The sequence below is a fragment of the Rosa rugosa genome, chromosome 2 (genome assembly GCF_958449725.1).
Source record: "Rosa rugosa chromosome 2, drRosRugo1.1, whole genome shotgun sequence".
Taxonomy (NCBI): Eukaryota; Viridiplantae; Streptophyta; class Magnoliopsida; order Rosales; family Rosaceae; genus Rosa; species Rosa rugosa.
Window position 1 is genome coordinate 47756081 of NC_084821.1, and position 5994 is coordinate 47762074.

Sequence of the window (5994 nt, forward strand, 5' to 3'; positions counted from 1 at the left end):
GCTGTTGTCTGATTATTTCCAGTCACACAACTGTTATTAGGTGTCTGTTGTCTGATATCCTTTAAGTCAATGCCTGCTGAAATATGTTGTCTGATTTGAGTATTTCACACAATACTTTTTAATTTGTCTGTTGTCACATTAGTTTCAGACAATGCACGATGCACCTTATTTAATGTCGTCTGAGTTTTACAGTAATTTTTTTTTTTTTTTTTTGCGATACAATAGCTGACTTTTAGATAGTTAGCTAGGGTTTGACATATGCGACTTTAACACTTCACCACTTGGACAAAATCAAAACCCAATTAAACTCTTTCCCTCTCCATTCGAGCAAAACACCCACCTCCCGCCTCCAGCTCAAAATCACTTTCGAGCTCCCGCCCTCAGTCCCGCTCTCAGCCATCTCTCTCTCTCTCTCTCTCTCTCTCTCTCTCTCAGCTTCTCTCAGACGCACCCTCACTCCCATTTTCTCACAGAGTCTCAAAACCATGTCGTCGGAGCTTTCAACCATCAAAGCTTGCTTGCGAGGTTCTTGAAGAAAGCAAACTCCTTCTTTCGAACTAGGTACGGATATTTCATATTGGGTTGTATTGAATTCGAATTGGGGATTAGGGTTTTGTTGCAATCGATTTTGGGTGGGACTTTGTATTGATTGGGGATTAGGTTTTAGTTTTCTAGTTAACGTGAATTTGGGGATTGGGAGTTTCAGAGAACTCGATTTGGGGTTGTGAAATTTTGGTTTTGATTTTCTGGTTAACTTGAATTTGGGGATTGGGAGTTTCAGAGAACTCGATTTTCTGGTTAATTATCTGGTCTCCGCCATGCTATCCTTGTAGGAGATGAGAGGCAACTCCCTGCCATGGTCAAAAGCGAGTTATCCTTTGCATTTTCCATTCTTTTCAAAGTATGATCGGTGTTTACATTGACAGCATCTTAATAAATGTGGTAAATTACTTGATTGCAGTAAGTGCTGATTTTGGAAGAAGTTTGTTTGGAAGGCTGGCAAAGTTGGGACACAAGAAGCACCTACAGGATGCATCCATCCATCAGTTTATTTCCAAAAAGGGAGTTCTACGACAACCAGATAGTAGATGGTCCAAATGTCATAGAAAAAAGCTATGAGAGGTGCTTCCTCAAGGGGAAAATGTACCAATCCTATTCCTTCATAAATGTAGCCAATGGAAAAGAAGAATTTGATCATAGATTTAGTTGGAAAAATATGGTGGAGGTTGCTGTAGTCTCTGGGATAATAGCAAGCCTTTATAAAGGTAATTATTGTAGTAAGTTGGTCGATGCTTATATTTATGTGATACATTGCAAATACCTAAAAACTGGGTTTTACTTTTTCTTTTTTGCCACAGAATTCATTGGAACAAAGAAGAAAGTTAGTATTGGGGAGGTTGCTGTAGTCTCTGGGATAGTAGCAAGCCTTTATAAAGGTAATTATTGTAGCAAGCCTTTAAAATATGGTGGAGGTTGCTGTAGTCTCTGAGATAGTAGCAAGCCTTTATAAAGGTAATTATTGTAGTAAGTTGGTCGATGCTTATATTTATGTGATACATTGCAAAGACCTAAAAACTGGGTTTTACTTTTCTGGGTTTTACTTTTTCTTTTTTGCCACAGAATTCATTGGAACAAAGAAGAAAGTTAGTATTGGGGTCATAGCACCATACAAGGCTCAAGTTTATGCAATTCAAGATACTCAGAAAATATACTGAAACTTCTGATACTCGATTCTCCGTAAGTGTGCGATCTGTTGATGGGTTCCAAGGTGGTGAAGAAGATGTGATAATTATGTCTACTGTCCGATGTAATGGGAACGGGTCAGTTGGTTTCTTGTCGAACCAGCAAAGAGCAATTGTTGCCTTAACACATGCAAGGTACTATCTATAAAATTTCAGTGTAGTTATCCTATATGATGCATCTCAGACATGTCTGATTTCTGCAATTGTTTCTATATAGGTATTGCCTTTGGATATTGGGGAATGCGTCAACTTTGATTGCTAGTGACTCTGTTTGGAAGAAGCTAGTCCTTGATGCCAAGAAACAAAACTGTTTTTATAATGCTGATGAAGACAGCAACTTGGCTCAGTCTATTACAGCTGCCCTGCTGGAGCTTGACCAACTTCATTCTCTGCTTGATATCGACTCTCTGCTGTTCAAAAACGCTATATGGAAGGTGCATGTGCTGCTACTTTCCCGAATCTTTCCCTATTGTAAACTTGACATTGTCATAGCATACTATAATCGGACATTTATTGAGTGTTATGTCTATTAACATCTATTAAACATTACTAAAAAAGGGAGAAAATCATTAAGTAAACAGGATAGATTAATGGGGAGTTACATCCCTAAATGGAATTCATCTGTGTATTCTCTAATAAAATGCAGTATGCTGTTCGGTAGTTAAAATATTCCTCATCTGTGTATTGCTCATCAATAGTTGCACGACATATAATTATTTCTTCTTTATTTCCCACATAGGTTTGCTTCACTCATGACTTTTTGAACTCCATAACAAAAATTAAAGACACTGTGATTCTTTGCGAAGTGCTTGCGTTATTAACCAAGCTTTCGAGTGGATGGTGCCGACCTCTTGAGGACAAAGGAGCTTTATCATACTTCTGCTCAACTGTTAGAGAAGTATAAAATCAAAGGGAACTTGAATCTCATCTGTGACAGTCTTTAATTGAGTTGGATTTAAGTTACTAGTCATCCTACTTCTCGTATTATGACTTCTGTATCTGTAATGGGGAAAAGTGATGGCAAAGTTACTGTAATGGTCTTGGAAGGTCCTGCTGTTGAAAGTTTCCTTTTTCCTAATGCTAGCATAACTTTGCTGTTTTCTTTATTCTTTCTTATAATGCTTCTTTTTTAAAAGTCATTCGTAGGCTAACAGCGAACTAATTTACCAGTCCAAGCTGATGTTATTACTTGTTATTGTCATTAGGTTGCTTTGTCAAAGATCTTTGTCATTTGATAGTCGTGTTCAGGAGAATTAATTGAAGATAGGGAAGAATCAGATAACAGGCAGATGACTGAACCTGGTATGCATGGCTTACATTGCATGGTGCTTGATACATCTATATTTTGTAAGAGGTAACTTGTCTATAGAAACTAGGATATTACAGGCTGTTCAATACACATTATAAGTTGTGCTGTGATATGGCTATATTATATTAAGTTCTCTTTTATTTGATTTCTTTTATTCTTGTTCACTGCTTCAGTGCTTACCAATTGCTGCCTATTCTAAAGTTTTAGGATTTGAGATTGATTTAAATGTAATTCATGTGTCAAGCTATGTATTGCAGACTGTTTAAAGTTATCGTCTCTTTTAGTAATGCACAAGGAGTGGTCTGATGCTATGCGCACTTTTCATGACAAGTTTGATTCTCTGTCTAATCTGATCATTGACCATGGTAACTTCTGAATATCACAGTCCCTCTTTCTTGATATAGTTCTTGATCATTTAGTTCATCCCTTCATGCAGTCCTTACCTTTTCTTTATAGGACTCCAATCTTGTCCCCAAGAGGACTTTTTGAGTCTTTTAGGTGGTGCCAGGACTAGTCCAGCAGTTCATTAGTTTCTAGTTAATTCTCTTGGTGAAGTGGTATGCTTAGTCTCATGTAACATCCTCTTGCGGCAGTGAACTTCACTTCATTACTACAATCACTATCAAAGCACAACACACACAGTAAATATCATATACTTAAAACTCCAAATGTCTAAAGCTGGAGGTTATTCTCAGCAGCCTTATGTCATCATGTAGGTCGCGATTTTGGTCACATATTATCCACTTTTTCTTGGTTCACATCGATTGGTGATGTTGAAGTTCATGTCCTGAAGAAGAGGAATTAGTTTCAATAGAAAAGATGGCCATATTCTTATTCATTACCTGATATATTTTGTAAGCATATATTTGAGCTAATTAGGATTTGAGACAGCGAAAGCAGTAAAGCCAATTATCCCTTCGAAAAACAATGTCAATTATCCCTTCGTATAGTGCTGATGCAGTTGTCCTAGCTGTTGGAATCTCCACGCTTCAGAAACTTATTGAAAATAGGTATTTTGTTATTGAATCTCAGAATGTTTTATGCAAATATCTGTGATCCAATGTTGATTAGAAATCAGGGTTTTTGATTGAAATCAAATCAGTTAGTATTACAAGACAGAATAGTGTTACATTTATAGTGAAACTAGGTTCGTCCTGACTATCATCCTATTCATCCACATAGGGAAGTCCAGATACTAATTTTAGAGCTCATTTCATGTATAAGACTGTGAAGTGCACGTTAAATCTTAAATTAACCCTATTCCTGCTATTTCTACCTTAATTGGCAGTACTTGAGTTCTGTATAGTGCAGTGTTGTGTACGAGGGAGGAATTTGTCAAGGTCTCGAACCTGCTACCATCGATGTACTCTCCGTTAAGCTCTGGCTCAATAGGAAGGTGAGTAGAGGAAGTTTAATTTTAACATCACTGTCTAGCTTGTCTAAATGACTCTTCTCTACATTTTAACTTTTTCTCCTAATGTGAACTGGGGAATTTTACGAGATTCCTATGAGCCAAACGAAACTGAGCATGTCCTTTGATTCTAGCTTTTATTTCTACTATGCTTTAGATTTCAAATATGGTTCTAATACCTACTTTGCTAATTAGGCACTTTAATCTGGAAAGTTTTAATATAACAAGTCAGTCGATGGTACTTTTCCAGTGAGCTGATTCTTTGTTGTGGACCACATAATCAGGTGAGCATTCCAAATGCAAGCAATGCTTGCTCAGGTTTTGATGATTCGTTAGGGTGGTCTTTCTTTGATTTGACTGTAATTCATGATGACCACAAAGAGAGTACAGTAACAGTGCTACAAGCTGATTTTGTGAGTATCAATGCCCCTGCTTTTCTTCTGATTTTGTAATTATTAATGCAATTTACTTCATAAGTTCAACCGGACTTCTGTCTAATCCATTTTTCTTGTGCAATATCGTGCCAATGAGTTGTTAGTACTGACAGATAAGCAAATAGTTGCCAAGGTGACATCTTACCTGTCAAAGTGCATCAAGGACTTCGAGAATGCTGCTGTGATAAATAAGGACAAGTTTATGTTTTCCAGCTTTATGTATTTATATGCACTTAGGCAATGTTAATTCCTATGTAAATGTTGGGATGAATGTTACTGATGAAATGAAATGGTTTTTGGAATCAAGGATGTGTTGTTCAATTGTACAGAATGTATGTCTTCTCTTATATCTCAGACAATTCAAAACCAACAGCAAACCATTGTCTAACAAATGAACATGAAGAAAAAAGAAAGAAAAATCTGTTGTCTGAATTATCTATTTACAATAGTTATTAAATAAATTCAATTGTCTAACAAGATATAACACAACAAAAAAATAATATGTTCTGTTGTCTGATGAAAAGGAAGACCACAGGAATTGAAAAGCTACAATTGTATGACTTGATCAACTAGTACAGCATCTTGGGAGGCCATATGGTTGAAAAGAGACTTTAAGGACCCATAAAGCAAGAAAGCTGTAGTTCAAGAAAATCTCAGACAACAATTTATTTTAGGATGCAATAGTATGAAGCAATGATACACAATGACTTTAATAGTTTTGTTGTTGTCTTGTTCAAAGTCAGTCAATAGTATTCAATTACTTTGCTGATCCACAAGCTTCCTTCAGACAACAGTTTTTTTTACAAATCAATGTTCTCTAAATGTTCGTTACACGTCAACATTCTTCCAGGGTCTGTCAACTGAAATTCCTTTGCACAAGAGTCAAGGTACCAATTGCTGTTGTTCTTCGTGGTATTCAAACAACAGACAATATAGTAATCGCTGTTGTAGTAAACTTTATCAGACGACAGTTTTCTGGTATTGTCTTATTCATGTATCAGACGTCATTGAGATAGACAACAGCAGACTCTATACTCAGACGACAGTGAAAAACTTTCGTCTGATTGAAAAATTGGTGTAGTGTTTGTTCTTAAGTTT

At 36.5% G+C, this 5994-nt stretch overlaps 1 pseudogene; it reads left to right on the forward strand.

The window, feature by feature from the left end:
• Positions 1-296: 296 nt before the first annotated feature.
• Positions 297-5181, forward strand: LOC133734804 (probable helicase MAGATAMA 3; annotated as a pseudogene).
• The last annotated feature ends 813 nt before the right edge of the window (positions 5182-5994 follow it).